The 21,595-nt window shown below is 49.0% G+C and overlaps 1 protein-coding gene across 1 annotated transcript in view; it reads right to left on the reverse strand.

Annotated features, from left to right (window-relative positions):
• DAAM1 (dishevelled associated activator of morphogenesis 1) overlaps window positions 1–21,595 on the reverse strand; it is a 90,296-nt gene that overhangs the window by 53,887 nt on the left and 14,814 nt on the right. Inside the window, exon 2 of the mRNA XM_082283855.1 lies at window positions 18,018–18,120. The gene's annotated coding sequence lies outside the window, so the exon portion shown is untranslated. The remainder of the gene's footprint in view (window positions 1–18,017; window positions 18,121–21,595) is intronic.

The following is a 21,595-nucleotide window of genomic DNA, read 5'->3' on the forward strand; positions in this document are numbered from 1 at the left end:
AAGGTTGAAATATGGATGACTCAGATTTATTAACAAAGCTATGAAGAGACTCGGGGGAAAAAAGGTCAGCATTTGGAGAGGAGTGTCTGATCTCCCCAGAGCCTGCCATTCCCTCCAACTATGGATTTATACAGCAGAATAAACAGCTGCTATGCCCTGCGGAGAGCCAGGGCTGGGGTCAGACCTGAGGTCTGACCCTGCACCACCATGGCATGGCAAACACTGCCCTCTGAAAACAGGGACCTTGCAGAAAATTCAGGCTCTACCCACAGTTCTTTAGCAGAGGACCTGACCCTTGAAATGATCCCGATTGCACGTTTTTAGCACATGGTGTAATCATCTGCTGAACCACGAATGATGGGAAACAGCTATTGGATCTTCATGCAGGATAATCCCAGGCTGTGCAATTGCTCTGTGCCCAGCCTGAAGAGTCCCCCCTTCCTGAAGGGCCCCAAATCTCATTTCACATTTTTACATCTCGGATATAGAAATATGCAGCCACTGGAGGAATTTCAGCTGCCATGAAAGCTCTCTCATCACGGCTCCCCGGCAGCCAGCACCGCAGCAAATCCATTAGCAGCCTGCTGGCATCCCCTCGGTGTCAGCAGCATTTGGGGACCTGCTGAGGAGTTTCCCTCCTAAAGAAGGGAGGGAAACAAAAAGCCAAAGGCACCAAGATCTCGGTCTACTCCAACATGGAAGAAAACACTGCAGGTTTGGGTTTTAAAGAGCCACAAGGAGCAGGGTGCAAACGGAGATGCTGGTGGCTGCCCAGCACTTTGTGCCTGGCACAGCTCTGTCCCAACCCACTTGTCCTCGGCCGTGCAAAGTTTGGTCACTTGGGTCATCCCAAGTCCATGGGTACAACCACACCATTCCCAGAACAGGGCCCAATCCCGCTCCTGCAGCTGGTCTGGAGCAAACAGACCCATTCTCCTCTTCCACAAGGCATTTTCCATCCCCTTTTCAACACCACGTCAAACCTCGTCCTTGAAACCTGCCGCTACGTACAAGCTCTGACTCGGGCTTACCAAAACGTGTGGAAAGCTTTTATCAGAACAACACCTGCTCTTCAGAGATATGCACTCCTGACAATGTTTTATGAGGAGTCTGAATGACAGACCAAAAGGCAAGGTTTTCTTTTGGGGTTGAAAGCAGACAGCCATGTAGCAACCAAGACAAGGTACTTCTGAGAGGCTTCCAGCTCTGGAGCTACTGAGGTTCCTCATTTTCATCTATAAACAATTTAAAAAACCAAACCACCCTATAATGTAGACTGAGTGGGCTGTAGGTTATTAGCAACCAAGGCTAAAAAAAGGTTAGGGAGAGAATATGCTAGCTACCAGGCAAATAGCATTAAACCTTCAGAAGGCTGATGAATATTCATTGACATGATGGATCAAAATCAAAACACAGCTACCCGGCAAGTTGTCGGGAGCTGCAGACAGCGCAGCTTGCATCGTCAGAACAAAGTCCAGCTATACAGCCTCCTCCTCCCCTGCAAATCCTGCAGAAATTGGTTATTCAAGAAGAAAAAACAGGAGCCCCTGGCAATCTGGAGGCTTGTGTTAAGGAGAACAGAAGGGACAAGTTCTAAGCTGCATCGTATGTTAAGTGTCCTGCTCCCACCTCCTGCTTGTACCTTTGACCGCTAATTAGATCAATAAATTTAAGTCAGATTGTGATCTAATGGTGCCTTCTGGCCTCTACTATTGAGCAGGACAGAATAAATTAAGCTTAATTGCCCCTGTATGTACAGAGCCAGGGAAGATAGGTTGGGAAGGGTCACTGAGGGAACTTGTAGCCAAGCTCAAATCTCAAGGCAGGAGTGATGGGGCTGAATCACTCCCAAACAACTCTGTTTTCACAGAAACAAGGGTGGAAACGTGTGTGTGATGGGCTCAAACTGCAAACCTGGACTGAAGAGAAGAAGGAGAAGGAGCTTAGCCCACGTGTGCAACCAGGATGGATGGAGGCCACGGGCTCAGTGATACAAAGACATGCAAGTTTAGTTCTCCCCGGCCCTAAAAAGAAAAGCATCAAGCCTACATCGCCCTGAGCAGTGCTTAAATGAAATCAGTCATTAAGGAGAAAATTGGACCCTGGTGTCGCTTCCGCCTTTGCTTTAAGGAAAGGAGAGCAGCAATTACCACTTGCATATTCAACAGCTTCCTCAGCAAGCTAAATTAAACTGCACGGAGCAACGAGCTGCCAAAGCCTGTCTGTGACCGATGCCCCAACCAGCTGGTCTGGAGCCAGCACCGGTATTGCAGCATTGCGGTCTGCAGCCTAAAAATACCCAACAAGGGCACAAACACATGCAAAGGAGCGCGCACGCTCCCCTTCACACCCGCCTCCTCCAAACCCACCCAGGAGCCAGGAGCTAAATCCTCAAATATGAATATTAGCTTGTTGTTTTCCTGGCTCTCCTCCCAAAGTGAGGATGCAAGATCCTGAGTGAGCTCTTCCTCTGAATGTGGACCTTTATTCCAGCGCATTGCACAAGCAGGGAGTGTTTTTGATGCAAGTGTAACAGCGCTCACTGACTGTCTCTGCCACGTCCTGACCAATTTCAGCATCTTGGGCCATGTCAAGCTTTGTCTGCCCTTACTCTGCAAGAGCTTCAGCACAGCCTGGGATGCTCCCAAACAATGGAAATACTCCAACTCTCATCCATCACTGCAAAGTGACCTCCTTGGCTGGTGGGGAAGCACTCAGCCTCAGCAAGGACTTTAGGAAGACACCATCGCTGTCACGAGTGTTAGAGCCAGGACCCCTTTTTACAGCACTTAGCAGGAATTTGGCATTCCACACACTGCACCCTGTACTTGTCCCACCCCACCACTGAGCAATGCTCGTTCTCCCTCGGGACTTCTTGCCATGAGTGCAACACCCAGCAGAGGGCACAGCGCAAGATACCTTGCACCATGTTTTAAAATTAACAATTTTTAAATTACTTTTCTTCCCATTATAAGTCACATCCAGACCTCCACAGCAATAAAAACTGGATGCTCCCAGAGCATTTTTCAGATCAGTTCTACGTTTGTGGCATCCCCCGAGAAGCATCAAAGCCTTTCCCAGGCACGTTTTGATTTTTCACTTTACAAAGCCAAGACAGCCAGCACCCTCCTTGCTTCCACTCACTAACCCAACCTATTCTTGGGTTTGGTCCTGATTGTGAGCCCTTCAAAGTGTGTTCATGGTGCTCTGCCCATCTAGGAGGCAGCAGCACATCCCTCTCAAGAGAGAGAAGTGCTGCTGCGTTTCGTATTTGCACCAAAGCTGGTGCAAGGAAACACTTTTTACTGAGAGGGGTCTAAGCATTCTTCAGTTTTAAAAATAAAAGGTTTGACACTGAGCCCTTGCATGGATGAAATGCTCAGATATAGGATGGCATTCCCCTGAGCAGGAATTCCCTCCAACACAGAAGCTTAAAGGATATGAGCCCATCACCAGCATCTCCACAGTGCTGAGCATGGTGCTGGTACCCCAGCACAGCTGCTCCTGTTTAAAGGAGAATGACTTTTTGGTCACAAACTCCCATGCTGGTTTCCAAAGCCCCCTTTCTCCAGCGTAAAGCTGTTTGAGGCACAGGCTGTACAGGGGAGCAATGTTTTTGTTTGGTGGAAAACAGTGCATATCGTCAGGAGGGGGCAAAAAGCCCAAAACATTCAGCTAAAAGGCTTTGAACTATTGATTGCCTTTTCTCCATCCATCTACACTCAAAACAGCAGCCCAAAAGGGGATGGGAACAGGACACTTTCCATGATGCAGCTGCCAGGAGGAGCCTGACTCATCACTAGAGCACCACAAGAGCCGTGATTCTCTGTGTAAGCAAATCTCAAAGACTTGGGTTTCATGGATTTATAAATACACCCGCCAAATCCTGAATTACCCCCGATCCTCCTTCCTCTTCCCAGAAATCCAGTTAAACTCTATGAAACCAACAAAGAGTGTTTTGTGTCTCCATACCTTGTCTGGGCTACCTGAAGGCCACCAGCACACTGCCCCTGATGCCATGAGGAGCTGGCTGCAGCCAAAAGCTCTCTGCTCACTCCAGCAAAGCCCCATCTGCCAGCATCATCAAAAACCCAGTGCTTGCCTAAAATGTGTCACCTCCTCTCTATTCTTTCCTTTTATTGTGGCATTTGTCACATCCCGAAGCATACAGCTGGGCCTGCTGTCTGGCAAGAAAACATTTTGTTCTGCTCAAGGGCAGATGAGCTTCGGGGGCTTGATGGCCACATCCAGGGTGCAGCAAGAAAAATTAGACCAGTTTATTCACAGAGAGTGAGGGAAAGACATAGTTTCACGAATTTGTAACATGCCAGAAAAGCCCTCCTTTTCCACTTTAAACTTACACCTATCAAAAGCAGAAAAAGTGTTGGGAGGGACTTTGTTGTATGTGTCTGCATGGGGCTCCCACCTGCAGGTGTTGATGCTATTCAGGGAAAAGGGCAACAACCTCCATCGTGCTGTGGGAGTACCACAGCCTGGCTTGCCTGTCACCTCTCCAGCACACAAGTGAGGTCCCTGCCAAGGGAAGCACACACACTGCTGACTCTGTAATCCAGTTTTGGGGGGGAAGAGCGTGGTGCACAGCAGGGTGAGACGGGATCTGTCTTAACCCTCTCCAGCTGAAATCAATCCTCAGAGCAGAGCCGCTTGTTTGGCAAGCCAGCAAAAATCTGGAGCAGGGATGGTTGATGGCACACCGCAGGACATCCATCCCAGGGCACGGAGACAAGCTTGGATCCAAGGAGAAGGCTGAGGGCTTGCAGCATCTATCTAACCCCACACAGCCCTTGATCCCCTGTGGTGCACGGCTCAGTGCACGTATTAATCTAACCAGAGAAGACGCTGCTGCAGCAAAACTTTGTTTAGTTTTTGAGGATTAAAAACCAAACCCTGCTGAAGTTTCCCAGCCATCTCGATGGTGAGCAGTGCAGTAACACTGGAGGTCACGAGTTCTCCACTAAAAGGGTAAACTTGATCAGTGAAAAGCTGAGCACCGGCGCCAGATCCTCCAAACCACTACAGACCACTTCTTACAGGAACTCCAGCAGATCAGTTAAGGCAAATACCACTTATTTCAGGAACAAGGACAACAACATGGAGCCACAGACAAGACCCACTTTGCAAACCTATATAAATATATATATATTTCTTGATATTCACCAGGGTGCTGAATGACCCAATTTTGCAGACACACACATCCCGTTCTCCCAGAAGCCAGGTGGATTCGTGGTCCTTTTTTCACAGAATCAAACCATAAAAGTGGAATGGGTTGGCAGTGGTGGGAGGAAGAAACAGTTTCCAAGTCACATATTGCTCCCTTAAATGTACTGCATCATTTGCATCCTGAAACCCAGGCACAACACTCGTCCAAGCCCAAGAGACCTTCCAGGAAGGCAGAGGGAGGCAGAGGTGGCGGGGGGCTCTCCAGGAAGGATGCTGGGGCATTCCCCTGACCTCCCTGTGTCCCAGCCCAGTTCTAAAAGGCAACACAGAAAAAAACCAGCAGAAAGGAAAGGCGGCGCGAGGGGCCGCCCGCCCCGGTGCTCCCCTCACCCCGCTCTTGTTTTGGGGCGGCAGCTGTCGGTGCTGCATTGTGGTGGGGCTCAAAGGGGCAGAGACAGCCCTTTCAGAGTGGAGGTTACATGCAGGGAGGGATTAGCACCGACCCAGGGCTCTCCTGAAAGCCTGAAGCCTTGCAGGAAAGAGCCTCCCAGAATTTGTCCTTTGCCATTGGAACCTGGTCTCTCAGCCAGCCTTTGAGGGTGTCCGGGCTGAGTGATGCCAAGCCTTGTCCAGGCAGCCCTCAAGGACAAAACCAGTTAAGAGAGAGGGATGCAAGACCCACTGGGCAGCTCAGGGGGCTCCTACAGCCTCACTGAGCATTCCGGGGGGAGCACCCTCTTCCAGCCTGGCTCCATCCCTACCACCCAGCACAAGCACGAGCACCAATCCAGCCCCACTCCATTTCCATCGCTGGTTTTGGCCCCAGCTGGGGGAAAACTGCTCATTCAAAGCACAGCACACCTCCAGAAGGTGCTAATACCAGCTGTAAAGCCCAGCCCAGATATCACAAGTTCTGACTACTCCCGTTGACTATGCAAATGCTGTTAATACAAACTCAGCAGCCTGGCAAGCAGGGAGAGAGGAGTTGTATTTCCCAGTGGAGGAGGATATTTGTTTGCCAATTAGCCTTTTCCTGGAGAACAATAGTTCAATCAGCAACTTTCCTTTATTTTAATTCCTCCCTTTTTTCCATCCCTGCTCCTCCAATGAATATTTGGGCTGTGACTGTGATTTATCTTATGCAAACCCTCACTGCTGCACTTTCTATTTCACTGCTCCCCATTTCAGCAGTAATCCCCGGGGTGAGACATGCTGAAAGCAGGCAGGTTTTTTCCCTCTTTTAAAGTCTCTTAATTTGGCTTCACAAAGTAGAGTTTCCAAGTTGTTCAGCAGCAGATGCTTCCAGTCCATCAGCACAACAACATCTGCAATGGAGCCACCACCACGACAAGGCAACAAGGAGCTACTGGCTGAGTCCCAGAGGGCTTTATTTGGGTGGTGTTTGGAGATTTTTAGTACTATCCATGCTTAAGGTGAGGCTGCTGGAACCCCAGGTGTTCAGGCATTTTGTGGTGTGCAGCAAGCTGGTTTCTTTCTCTCTCAAAATGGAAACGGGTGGGAGGCTGCTGTAAATAGAAGTCCTTCCCAGCAGGGACCCTGATGGCAAAATACCATTAAACTTCATCATTAAACTTCTAGTACAGAAGGTGCCCAGAGCAAACAAAACACACTTGTCAGATCTCTCAGCTGCCCTACCCATCTGCAATGCTGATTTCCTGTTAAAGGTTTTTAAATTCTGATGTTAATCCAGAGTGATTTTTCCCCCTAAAGTACAAACCTGGGGTTGAGAACTCCTTGATAAATACGTCTAATGGCAGAAAAGGCCCGCTGGCCACTTTTCCTTCCAGTATGACACTAATACCTCCATGTGCTCCAGCAGATGAACACCGAAAAACAATGCATGTAAGCTCACATCAGGCACAATGTGATCCCAACAGCTCCAACATGATGCCTGTTCCCACCCTGGAGAAAAAACCTCCCAGCCTGGGAAAAAACTGCAACTTTTATCACATTTCACCAAAAGACTGTTTGCATTTAAACAAAAGAAAAAAAAAAAAATCAGGCGAACACAGCAAATGAGATTAATGGGAAGGCTTGATCATAATTTTTTTATGTGGCTACAACACAATGTAGCTTCTGGCAAAAGCCCTGCTTTGACCAGGATGGATCTCAGGGCAGCAAGACTCAATTTTCCAGGACAGCTGCTCAAACCCACCACCTGCAATTCAGAGGACCTGTCCTAATGTGGGCACGTGGTTTTAATTGCCTAATTATCTGGTCTCTCACCGAGGGGAGGGAGCCTTCAACACAGGATGAACCAGAGGAAGGTCCCCCTTCCCCAGCTGGAGATCCAGAGGGGAAGGTCAGTCCAGTGGAGGTCCCGAGGGGATGCATTTAAAAATCAATAGAGGCTATTTTAATGCTTAATCCAGGAAAGTATCAGCATCAGCAGCGTCAATACAAACCAAATTTAAACACACTGAGTACATGCACAGGATTGTTAGTTTTTCCTCTGTGCATTGATTTAACCAAATCCGGTTTTCCCCAGAGAGTTTGGAGTCCAAACAAGGCATCCACAGCATCTCTAGTACTTCAGACACCCTGCCTGCTTTCATCTCTATATACTGCTCAAAAAATGAGCCTCTCCACCCCACTTGAGCAAACATTTCAGTGAGGAAACCCCCTGGAAGGACAGTATCACAGCAACAGTGGTCACATCCCTGCCAGGGCTACATATGGAAATGGATTTCTCTACTTTGCAGGATTTCACACTACACCCAGCACAAATTGCAACACAAGCTTTCCACCCCTGTAGATATTTATACAATCATCTCCCTTTTCATTAAAAAAAAAAAAAAAAGCCCAGCAATTGCAAATAACCGCTTTGAAAAAGTGACCCAAGGGGATCCTCAGAGGCTCAGACACCCTGAGAGAACATAGCTACGATTTTTTTAAAGTTAAATCTCATCTGCAGCAGGAGGGCAGACTGGGTGTTCATCTCTCTGGGATTCACCACACTTCAGACTTGCCCACAAGCACAGAGGCACCTTCCCCGAGGCCACTGCAGGCACGGCGTGGGCTCGGAGAGCCACAGCGTCACCCACTCCTGCTGGGCTGCAGCACCCAACCCTGACACCCACCCACTGCTCCCTGCAGCGCTGCTCCCACACCACCACTTCACTCGCCTTCCTCAAACCAGTCCTGCCCCTTTCCAAGATGGTTTTGGCTGGACTGCTTAATTTTCTTTGGGGTTGTGCTGGGAACAGTGTTGCTAATGCAGAGATGATTTAGTTGTTGCTCTGCAGCGCTTGCACAGAGTCAAGGTCTTTTCTGCTCCTCACTCCACCAGCGAAGAAGCTGGGAGTGCACAAGGAGTTGGGAGGGAACAACTGACCCCAGCTGACCAAAGGGGTGTTCCAGAGCACGTGGAGTCATGCTCAGCATGTAAGTCTGGGGGACACGTTTGGAGTGATGGCATTTTTACTTCTCCCCATCAACACCAGTCTGGTTTACCCACAATCCAAACCAATGGAGAACTTCACACTTGGAGGTGAGTCCTGGGGGTGGCTGGGTCTTCTAGAGCTCTTCACATATGCCACCTGGGCAAGGCTTCAGGTGCACTGGTGATCAGTGACTTGTGGCATTCCTTCAAAGCTCCCCTCCTTGCATGGCTTCAGGGCAGTGCAGCTGACTGACACCAGGTCCGCCCAGCTCTCAGGTGAGAAAATACATCCGAACACCCAGAAACGAACTCCTATTCCTTCAGCAGCTTTTGAGACCCCTCTCTCAGCAAAAGTGGCAACAGAGTTGGCTGGTAGAGGCCACTCGGGTGCATCGTTGTATTCACCAGATTGTCAGGTCTTCCAACACAGCCCAGGCAACACTCTGGATAACAAAGTGGGACCCAGCAACTCTAACCAAGCTTGAAACCCCGTGACCTCCATCTCAAACCCTTTCCTAGAACAGAAAGCCTGCAGGTCTGCTGCCCCAACACCGCCCTCAACCTTGAAAAACATCCCCCCCCTCCCGCCGTGTCTGACCTCTGCATCGCATTACCCCAAATTAACACTGCAGTCTGGATGGCCTGAACACATGGTAATGACATAACTCAAAGAGAGACTGACTCCCGATCATCCACAATCTTATGACTGTCCACAGGGGCAGGAAATTAACTGGCTTTTGGATAACAAATATTTGCAGCATTTTCCAGCACAAGACCTGTAACACTGAAGTGAAAGCCTGAAGAAGCTGCGAATTGGATTTGGATACCTGAAAATTCTAGATTCACTCCACTACTGCCGGAGTTGTCACAGGAAGAGAAAGCGCCCTGAAATAATTGCCTGGCCAGGCTAAAATTTTCAAAACCCCATTAATGCAGATTTTTAGAGTTGGCAAGAGCTACCCATCCCCATCGACTGCAACATGAGCCGTGAGAGCAGGCGGAGAGGAGAAAAAGCATCTTCTAGGCAATCACAGGCATTTTTTTCCCAGCTGAGTGCCTAGTGAGAAGAGCAACCCATGCATCAACAGGAGCACTTGACGCATGCCAGTGCTTTCTAAATTCACTTTCGGTAGATTTACCAACACGTTCTGTGGAAAAGGAATTCATGCTATGCAAATCCAGCCTCAGACTGCTCCCTGCCTAATCTAGCTTTAGATTCAAATGCTTATTACCATGGCGTCTAATCGGGTCATGTGTAATAGACAGGTTCAGTTTGGGCTCTCAGGATTTCAGCTGTCTTCTTACTAAGGCACTGAATGGAGAAAGAAAAAAAGAAACAAAGAGGAAAAAAAATCCCAACACTGCAAAGAATTCAGGTTGTGGTGGAAACCAGGCCTGGAAAGAAGCATTGACACCTACGAGTAAAAGCCAGGCTGATATGCAAACATTTGGCAGCTCACCAAGAACACACAATGTCAAGTCCTGTTTGCACCCCATCAAATCCCTGCAGGGAAGTTGGTGGCTGGTCTTTCAGGGTCTCTCCCCTCCCCCGGAGACAAGGTGATGAAAGGATCTCACACCCACGTAGGACCCATCTACCAGCAGCACCAAGCCCAGCTGGTCACACCATAACCTCCAGATTCCCTTATAGATGCTCTGAGCATCCACACCAGGACCTCCAGAGCCTGGGTAACATGGGCCAACCAGGAGCTGTTGCTGGTTTAGGAAGGAAGGGGGTACATTACTGCATTAGGGTCTGCAGCAGGACACAGGGACCATGGGAATGTCATTCCCAGAGGCAACCACCTCCCTGTTTGCTGGCACTAGCCACACAGCTCTGGCCAAGGTAACCTCTGTCCTAATCTGCACCAGGCAAAATGATTCATTCAGCTTCTGAGTTTGTGAAGTACATTTGTTCTGCTCAAACCAGTGCTGGTACCTCCAGGACACAACCCAGATGCCACCGTCTTACCTCCAACATGCAGCTGCAGCTCAGCCCACTGGGCACCAGAAATAACCCAGGGGCAGGGACACAGGACCCCCCACTCAGGATTCTCCTCTCCATCTGCTGCTCACCTGCCCAACTGTGCTTTCCTGCAATAGAGCATGGTGAGGTTTCCAACACCACTGTCCAGCTCCCACCTTCAGGATGTTGAATCCCAGCAGCTTGGCCTCCCTGCTTCCACAATGCCAAATGGCACATGGACTCTCAGACAGCTCCAGCAAAAGGTCAGGATATCCAAATGTTGCTACCAGCTTCTGAAGACCCTACAAGGTAGTGCTGACCCTGTTATGCTACGACAGCTACATTTGGTGGGGTGAGCAGCACTAGGAATACCAACAGGAACAAAAAGATTTCCTTCTGTGAATCTCAGCAACATAAGCCACTTTTATAGTGAGGCTGCAGGATGAACTTACATTTATTAAACATCAGAGAATTCACCAAGGCAAACATCCCCCCGGCAACACCTACATGTCTGTGCAGAGACCCGCAGCGTGGGCTCTCTGGTGTCTCATAACGTGGCAAATCCAACTAAAGCACTCTTTATGGCTTGGATGTTCATAACATTTATGTGTATTCCCTGGTGTCTAGTGCAGGCTGAGGTTTCATTGCATCCCTTAATAAAAAACCTCCGCAACACCCTTCTAACTTGATGCCTGTTTTGACAAAAATTGCAGCAGCTCCACAGATTTGAGATGAAAAACCAATCTGAAAGAAAGGACAAAACCAGGCAATGGACTTAATGAATTGTCAGTGACGGGAGGAGGAGCAGACAGACAGACAGAGTTTGAAGCTTCCTTTCATTAGGAAACTAAACTAAAATCATGGGTTAACTTTCATCAATGCACGTTATTACTGAGCAGAGTGAGGCAGCTGATGTTCTGCCACTCAGGCACATGTGCTCTATGCTTCATCATTTACTGAATTAATAATCAAGTGCTTTGAAAGGAGAAGGAAAAAAACCTCAGAGAAACCGGATGCTCACTGCAGCTCACAGTGTTCTCATCAGCCTGTTCAAAGACCAAGCCAGGTTTACCAGCGCCTGCATCGCTGCCCGGCTGTGCTGGTGTCTGGCCAGGCTCTCCCTCCAGCACCTTCCCAGCTCACAGCTGCACCTGGAGCTGGTCTGGGGGACTTTTCTCCTTGCTCCTGTAGCCAAAACAACCAGCAGGGGTGGTTAAACCAGATGGAAAGACCCCTGTTTTCATGCAGCCCAGCCTGCGGCACAGAAGAAAGAAACTTTGCGAGACTCCCTGCCTGAGGATATGGATGGAGAAGCTTATGGAGAAGCCCTTCCCAGCACCAAAGGAGCCATGCAAATAGTATTTACCAGGTCACAGGTACTAAATACCCCAGCAAAGTCATGCTCACTTATGAGCCAAAAAAGAAGAACTCACGTTCCTGTATTTGCAGCCACTACCACTTCTACAGCAGCCTCCAGGACAGGGTCACTCCCAGTGATCACTGAGAGGAAGTCCTAGTGAAGAGATCCATGGCAGACTAACTCATGGATAATTCACACACAAGTGAAAAAGTATTTCCAAGCCTCAGAAGCTGCATTGCTGGAGCTGTGGATAACACACAGGCAGAGAACATGGTATGCTTACGATAAGCCAGGATGACAACCCAGTGGAAATGTAAAAATAATTTAATGAATAAGTATATTTAGATTTATAATCCCACAGCAGCTTTATTTATAGGGATGCCAATCACTTTTACACAGATATAAAATTGGCTGGCAGAATGCCTTAGACTATATCCAGAAACCCATCTGTAACAAATCTAAGCCGTGATATCTCCGCATACGTTTGGCCAAACAATAACGCTGATGCCAGTCATCTTCACTTGAAATGTGCAGATGGGCTGAGGGGGGCTCGCCAAGCCTTCCCCACAGCAAAAGACAGATTAATTCCCCTATCACCTACTGTAAACTGGTTGGGAAAAGGACCAGATGAAGGAAAACCAGTCACCATCTGGGCTGTGTGGATTCCAACACCAATGCAATGTTGGCTGGAGAGCACAGCATCCAGCTGGCTACAGGTGAACCTCTTTCAGAACCTTTCATCACTGAAACAGGGAGCTATAAGCAAGGAAAAAAAAACCTCCAGAGAGCTCTGGAGCACCTTTAAAAGGTGGGGGCATTTGAACTAGGGCTCTTGTGTATGCTTTTCTTGATTCATCGCTCAAGACACAAAGCTGGAGAGAGGAAGATGCAGGAGAAATTAACTGAAAGTCATCACTTGGCTCAATCTCAATGAGATGAGGATTTCTAGTGATCCTTACCCAGGATCTCACAACTTTATCTAAGCCTGCAGATGCCAAGGGGAGAGGTTGCTTTGGATTTCCACAGGGCTGGTGACCACCTGGAAAACTGAAAACTCACAACTAATTCCCAAGAAACAAAGAAAAACCTGCTCTTCATCCCAGTGGGACTTCTGGGGACTGGTTGTCTCAGAAATGGGGCAATACAGGGATGGCTCAGTGTCAAATACAGACTGTGGGTAACTGCAATTCATCCATAAAGCTTTCAGTATATTGGTAAATGGCAAGGTGGAAAAGGTTACTCTGGAATATTACTTTGAATAGCTCTGGGAACAAACCCAGCATTCATTTTCAACACTTATTTAGCAAATGATTTGAATAAACTGAGGAAGGCTCGTGCACACATACTGACAGCATTATTTGGTAGATTTGTGCCTCTGCTCCTGAGATAATTTATGGCAAAACAACTCCCAGCAAAGACGATCACTTTCCAGACTGATGAGTGTATTCAACTACCCTTGGGGACAAGGTAACCTCTCAAGATCCCTTCCAGCACAATTTTAGTACCATTTTACACCACAAACTGTTTTCACGCTGGCATTTGCTCTGATTTACCCCTGGCAATAAGTATGTCTAAAAGAGTAATTGATGGAAAGAAAAAACAGACACCCAACAGCAGTTTTCTCGCTCAAGGACAAAGCAAAGTGAAACAACCAAGCACAGAGCTACGGCATTCTCGATCCAAATGTTTTCCAAAACATTTCCAAATGTTTCTCAAAGCTTCCCGATGAAGCTTTCGTAACGAGGCTGCAACCCCTCCAAAGCCTCGGGCATTGAGCGTGGCATCATGGTGTGCTGCAGCAGAGACGCCAAGGAGATGGCTGGTGGTGACTTTGCCAATGACACACCTGCCAAAACACACCCAAGAGCCCTGCACAGAAAACACAGTGTTCCAAAGAAAAACTGCCTCTGCTTCCTCCACAGGGCATATTCCAATGTGACAGAGCTCAGTTTCCACGTGGGCTTTCAGGAAGAGCCAGTCCCTCTGTACTGAGCACTGGTGAGGCCACACCTCAAGTGCTGTGTCCGGTTCTGGGCCCCTCACAACAAGGACACTGAGGTGCTGGAGCATGTCCAGAGAAGGGAAGGGAGCTGGAGAAGGGTCTGGAGAACAAGTCTGATGAGGAGTGGCTGAGGGAGCTGGAGAGGCTCAGCCTGAAGAAAAGGAGGTTCAGGGGAGACCTTCTCACTCTACAACTCCCTGACAGGAGGGTGCAGCCAGGTGGGGGTCAGGCTCTGCTCCCAGGGAACAAGGGACAGGACAAAAGGACATGGCCTCAAGCTGCTCCAGGGGAGGTTCAGGTTGGACATCAGGAAGAATTTCTTCACTGAAGGGGTTGTTAAGCACTGGGACAGACTGCCCAGGGCAGTGGTGGAGTCACTGTTCCTGGAGGTGTTCAAGAAATAACTGGGTGTAGCACTCAGTGCTGTGGTTTAGTTGACAAGGTGGTGTTTGATCAAAAATTGGACTCAATGATCTTTGAGGTCTTTTCCAGCTTTAATGATTCTATAAATACATGTGTCCTCACCTTCGCAGCAGGCTTTTGAGTTTATTCCAAGCGGCGTAGGAAGATCCTTCCCTGCTTCTCTTTTGGAATTACAAAAAATAATAATAAAGTAATTCAGTAAAATAATGAAAAAAAAGTTTTAAACCTACTTATGGAATGGTAAGGAGAGAAAACCATACATTTTCTACACTTAAGCTAAAAATGCTGTAGTTCTGTCCACACACCATCATACGTGGATGTTTATGGTTATTACACAGAGAAAACTGAGACGGTTGTGGGAGATGCTGGTCTGAGCAGCTCACCACAAGCACAGCAGCCAAAGGAGGAGCACTGAGGTCTCAGCAGTGCTCAGCTGCAGGAACTGACTGCTCTGGGGAGGGGGGACTGGCACACAGCTGGTCCCCATCCTCAGCCTCCTCACCCCACTGCTAACACGGCTTCCATCCGTGCCAACGGCCTCACTGGAAACAGCAGCGCCTGTAAAGCAGGGTCTGAGTCCTTCAAAGCCCAAAGCTCATCTCCACCTCTTTCAACATGCTCCTGGACACAATCAAAGCCCCTCCTATCAACTGTACATGGGCTTTGGATTAGACCTTTTGTAGAGTAGGAAAAAAAAAAGAGCCTTTCTTAAGCATGATAAAGTCTAGACACTACAATATATTTTCCAGCTGATGCAGCAAACCTAAAAAGCCCTCCCTTGATCTCGGACTGTCACGATCAAAGCCATTATCCCATTCGGAGCCCTTCTGAAACTTTAGCTTCCAAATGTGCAAGTTATTTTTAAAATCTAAACCAGGCCAAGCCTCTTGTTTGGAGTTTTATGAGGAAAACGGGGTGTGCTCCTCCCAAACCTTCCCCCACCACGTCTGGAAGTGGCTGGTGGGCACATGGTGGAGGACAAGAGCAGGGAGGGAGCCCCATGTCTGGAGATACCTCAGTGGCACCCAGTGGCCATGATCTGCTTGCATGGGGGGACACAACTGAAGCCCCAAAGGTAGCTATGGTGTGGGGAATATTCCTCATCCTTTACTGAGACAGAGTTTTTGGAGAGCAAACATCATTTGCATCCCCATGCTCAGGATTTGTGCCTGCCTTTGGCACCCCCTGTCACAGAGTGTGTTACTCTGGAGACAAAGAAAAGGCAACAGCTTGAGATACTTCCATTTTCTATAGAAATTAAATAAAGCTAAGCACTATGAATTTCCTTTACCAGGTAGTAGGATGGTCAAGTGCACAAATAACATCCAGCTCTGCACCAAGGGACAACCAGCGAAATAAGGGACTCGAAATCATCCTCCAGTCTCTTGGAGCAGTGTTTCAGCTGGCTGAAAGGAAAGAAGAAATACACAGCCCTGCAAAAGAATAGGAAAGCCAAAGGGGCATCACTTCTACCTTAAGTGAGATGCTCAAGGAGCAGTGGTGAAGACCAGCCAGCTCATCCCAGAGCAGCTGGTGTTGTGTGATGAACACCAGAGCTCCTGGCATGCCGTGGCCTCTGCGGGACAGGGAACCTGTGGTCAGTCCCAGTCTCCAAAGCTCACAGTGTCCACACTGGAAAAAACCAAAGGATGTATGGTCTGGAATGATAAGGAGCTTGGGGAGAACTGGAAGGGCTTTTTGAAAGCAGGTGGCCACCAAGCTTCCCCTCCCATGTCCTAGGGTGGACTTTTAACGGGGATATTCTTCAGAGAGAGATGGGGACAGGGGGTGACTCACTGGAGAAAGAAGAGAGCAACACAGAGCATTCACATGCTCCAAAGCTATTTAAAAGCCAAACAAGGCTCCCTAGTGAACACTTAATTTAAGTAAGCGACTTCTAAAGCACCAGGCAAATGAGCCACGTCATCTCCTTTTCCTCCCAGCATCCATCTCCACCACTCTGTCATCTCCCTTCCCCTCTGTGCTTTCACCCTCCTCAACTCCCAGCGGCTCCGCTCCTCCTCCCCACCTCTCCCTCTGCCCAAACCAAGCAGAGCTGTGAAAGGCTGAGTGAAGCAGGCAGGCACACACCAGGAGGATGGGGAATAGACACCTGCCACCCCCTCCAGCATCCCTCACTGTGGCTGCAGGGACTGTGCCGGGCAGGAGCAATGGCTGTGCTGCACATCACACATTCCCAGTGCTTCAGGAGGTGTTGTCTGAACCGCCACCAGCTTTCCAGCTGGGTAAACATCAAGGAAAAAATCAGGTTGACAAGCTTTCTTAAGAGTATTTCCATCAAATCAGACTTTTCCCACCTCCACACACACCGGAGCAGAAAGAGAGAAGACCACCAGCAACGTGGTGCTGGTTGTGACAGTCACCACATCAGTCCCAGAGAGGACAGAGGATTTGCCAGCATCTCTCCAAATTGTTACTCTGGAGCTGGGACAGGATGTGGGGATCATGCCCAGCTTCTGCTCTGCCACAGCAGAGTCCAACACATGCCCCATCACCGTTGCTCATCTTTACTCTTCCCAACACAGACAGAAGATGGACTTCAACCTCAGCCTTCACACAAGCAGATTTCCCTGGGTCTGCTGAAGCCACCAAAGCCCTGCAGATCCCTTTGGTCCCACCTTGTCCTCGTCCACACCCCTTCCCTCTCATGAGCTTCTTCCAGGGAAGGAGAGCAAAGCCCAGCTGCGCATCCATATCCCTGAGAAGGGCTAACACAAAGCTACCAACCTCAAAAATTTATGGTCCCTCTCACACAGGAAAGCAGAGAAACTGATGGCAAAGGCTGCTTCTGGATTTAAAAGGGTCTAAACCCATCAAGGAAGCAGTGTGCACCCCGAACCCTCGCTCCAAGGGTTTGCACATTGGACATGATAAATGAGGCAGCAAAAGCAGCTGACAAGCCAGCACCTCAGAACTGAACCCTACCACCCCAGCTCAGGAAGAGAGAGAGAAGCCAAGGGGAAAAAAGCAGCCCCACACTGCCATCAGAGCAGGGCCACTCATCTGCTCTCAGTGACAAACACTGAAGGGAAAACATCACGCGATTCACTCAGGCACCAGGCACGAACCAGGGCTGGGTTCAGCACCTCACTGCTCTCCCTGCAAGGCTTCCCAGCAATCCCACCCTCCTCTGCAGTGGCTTCCTGTGTCTTTCTCATCTCCTGTGTTAGAGATGGGAAACATGTGCATTAACAGTCCCCCTTCCCAAACCAAACGTGCAAATACAGCCTGAGAAACAGCTAATTCCCAATCCTGCCAAACTTACAGTGGTAACTTATTTCCAGACAGAGCTGTGATTTTTATAAGGGATACCACTGGGTTAAGGAGTCAAAGCCGTAACTGTATGAGTGAAAGCAAAAGCCTTTCATTCCTGTAAGGCCATTTTTTCCCTCTGCTCCTGAAATGACAGGGAGCAACACAGCTCTTGCCAGTTTAGCGGGGTGAAGGCTTGGCTGCAAGCAGCCTCATTAAACTGGCTGCGTCGTTCGTCGCCAATCCAAACACTCAGTCCTCTGATCACCGCATGATGGGCTGGGAACCACAGGCAACTCACAATTAAACCCGTGACAATCAGGAAAAATCCGTACAGCCCTCCCCCAAGCAGAATCCACCAACACCATCCCCACCCTCCCCGCTTCCATTTATTTATTTATTTACTTACTTACACAAGCCGCATGACAGATAACTTGGAGGAAATCAGAGGCTCTAATGATTAAGTGACACTTAGGCAGCCCTCTGGAAGATAAATACGCCCTTTGGTAACCCTGCAACAGAAACAGAAGGTACAAACAGACAGTAACTAATTATTCTGATTAAATCCTGGAAGACCTGAAATACTCGACTGCAGCAGAACAAAGCCAGCATACGCAGGGGCTGCTCATAAAAAAAATAAGTCACACCCTTTTTTGGAAAGAATTCACCCAAATAAACCTAAGTGCTTCTGCGTTGTTTTTGTTTGTGTTTGTGTTTCTTAAGGTCTGGGCAGCTGATAGGAAATCTCTGCCATACCCTGGAGGGATCCCGTCGCCTTCAGCTAAAATTAAACTTCAAGGGAAGCGGGCGAAGGCAGCGTCTCCAACCCACCACACACTCGAGGAGCAGCGCGTGGGGGTTTTTCCTCCCTTCCCATCGAAACCAAACACAGAGGGGTTTTGGATTAAAAGAAATTAAGGAAAGAAATAAGTAAGCTGTTCTCCTAAGGAGAAAGGCGGGGACAGCAGGTCTACCCCGCTGCTAGGCTGGGAGGGATCTGTGCCAGGAATGAGATGTGGGCAGGTGGGGATGCAGCTGAGTTACAGGGACTGGGCAGGATGCAACATCCAGGATGCTCAGTGTAGCAGTGAGAGGGACTTGCAAAGCCCACCAGCAGCTCATCCACCATCGTGGATGCAGAGTAAGGCAGCTGCTTTATTGTGGCCCAAGACACCAGTGCCAGAAGCCTCTGTTACAGCCCATGTTGCAGACCAAGACAAGGGGATGTGCTCAGCAGACATTCCCGTACTCTCCTTGCCTTGGAGGAAAACCGTAATTTCCCTCCGCCCCTTCCCTCTGCCCTCCCCCTGCCACACTAAATGCCAGCAGAGCTCAGGGGAATATTTAATCTCAAACCTCAGTAATCAATCAGTTCACCCTCACGCATGAGAAAGAGTCACAGCGGTAAGCACCAAATCCCATTTCCATCCAGCAATCCGACGGTTTAATTACGTACATAACATTTCCCTTTTAACATAAATCCTGAAGACATCCAGGCAGCCCCCAGGTTGTGGGTGGGGAACAGTGACGGGGAAGAACATGGGGAAGGGGTGGAAGAAAGGGAGGAGGAACCATTATGGCAATTATTTTAAATGACAACTTTATATGGCTGCTCCACTTTGTTGTTGGCATAGCCATGCTTTGACCTTGCGTTTGCTGTCCCAGAGGATGGGCAACAAGCCCAACATCCAGCCTTGCCACCAGAAGCTGCATCTGTTTCATTCCAACACACCAGCAAACATGTGGAAAAAAGGGCATGGAAAATGCAAGATGGGCACACCTGGAAAGGCCGTGATACAAATAACAGCAACAGAGCCTCTGCACTGGTGCTGCCAGACTTACTCCAAAGCCTGCTCACTTCAAAGGGAGCCTTCCTAGCTGGGTCTGAGCAGGTTTGGGATCACTCCCTGCCAACACCTGTTATTTCCAAGTGCAAGAATGGCTGGACCAGCAGGACCATCACACAGCTGCCAGTGCAACAGGTAGGCAGCTGTGAGCTACATCCCTCCTTCGCCCAACCAGACCAGTCCCGAGGGGCACAGCTCACGAACGGCCATGTTGAAATACATACATATTGTTTTTAAATATAAACACATGCACAGACTTTTCTAATATATAGGAACAAAAGAGGGGACACCCCGCTGAAACCCCATGTGCAGCTCCACTGCTCCCACAGCAACGAAGGAAATGAGAAGCAGAGACCAGGCACGCACCCGCTCGCCATGGCGTGTTCTGGCTCTGGGAATGTTTCTGGATTCTCCAGCTTGAGCTCTGACCGCCAAGAGATACAAAATGGTTTCAGAGCCTCTCTGGAGGAGAAGTGGAGGGGTCCCTGGGGGCTCAGCCAGGCAGGTGGAACGGGATGGAGAGGTGGGCTCCAGGTGCTCGTGGGGACGGCTGACCCAGTCCATGCCCCACCAGGTCAGAGGCCTTCAAAGCACCCATTGTGCACAAGAAGAGGCCAGGAACAACCCCAAACACCCAGTGCACAGCAGAAAGCAAGGTGCCCTCATCCATCCATGACCACAGTTGCAGCCTCACCAGACCAGAGTGCTCAGACAAAGCAAGGGAAACAAACTCAGGACTGCGGGGGGTTGGGGTTACCTTTGACTTCTCTATGTGTAGCAGGGCTGTGTTTCTGAACCCTCTTTTTCCAGGCAGATCCAGTGTCAGGCTTTGTAAAAACATGTGCATTGCTTCCAAAGGGCTCATAAAAGCAGCTTTTGGAAGGGGAGGTGGCACAAAGCAACAGGAGTTTTTCAATTCCTCTTGAGAGGAAGCATCACTCAGAAACCTGAAAGAAAAACCTACCTGTAACCCAGATTTCCACACTGTGGTTTCCTTCAAAGGCCAGTGCTCCCACCCCTCCCTTTTTTTTGGCTTCTCTTTCCCCAGGATCTGTAACATCAGGAAATGCTTGGCACAACGGACTAAGCCCTCAAACTCCACACACAGGGAAACGATTGCTCTTACACCCTCCCTGAACTCTTTAGCCCACAGCAGGAGGCACACAATTAACAGGGATCAGGCACCATCAGATGCTTGCAGCGTGTTCCCAGAGGATCCAGCTGTATCCTCATCCTCTCCCAAAGAGCAGAACTTCACAGTGCAATTCAGGACAGAGATACTCTGTGCAGTATCTAGAGCAAATTAAACCTCCCAGGCACAGCAGCAAGCATGGATTTATTGATTCATGGAAAATGTCCTTATAAATTACTTCATTCAGATCAACGGGACAAGACAAAACGAGGACTCTCCTCAGCAGTGAGAGGTTGCACTGCTATCGTTCCAGTCCCACTTTCCAGAAGAAATCACTTTTTCATAGCAGACATTTCTTACAGGGCTTTGGGGGGCTGGCAGAGGGCAGCACAGAGGCCAGTGCAGATCTGTGTCACATCTCACCTGGTCCCTACCTCTCTGCCCCACAGCAGGCAGAGCCAACAGACGATTTTTAAAAGCAAATAGGAAAAAACACTGCTTGACATCAGTTTCACATGCACAGAAACTCCATCCACACCTGCTTGCTGGCTTACATAGGGCTGCAGCCGCCAGGTGGGATGGGAGACAGAGGCTGCTGCCCCCAGCAGCATCCCAAACCCTGCCCCAGCCACCTCTCCAGGGTGTCCTCGCTGTGGAACAGGGAGGTGGGACTGTTTCTCTTGTGAGATGTGGCACAGATCCTCTTCTGCATTGTCCTCCTCCAGCTTCTAGTGAAGCTACACGAGAAGTGTTTGCTCTGAAAGGGATTTCTCCTGGACTATGGGGCTCCCAAACACTACAGCTTTTTAATCTTATCTGCTTCTCTTGCTATTGATGGCTTAATGTGCTTTCATTAAGCTCAAACTCCCTTCAGGGCTACCTGTGGTCTGCAGGCAGGATGCTGAGCCAAGGCTAAGGCCATTTTCTGCAAGTGTTTGTTCCAGTGGCTAAATGCAGCTCAAATATAAATAAATATCCAGATGTTCCTGTGCCTTGTTCAGGATAGCA

The sequence above is a fragment of the Coloeus monedula genome (genome assembly GCF_965178545.1).
Source record: "Coloeus monedula genome assembly, chromosome: 6".
Lineage (NCBI taxonomy): Eukaryota > Metazoa > Chordata > Aves > Passeriformes > Corvidae > Coloeus > Coloeus monedula.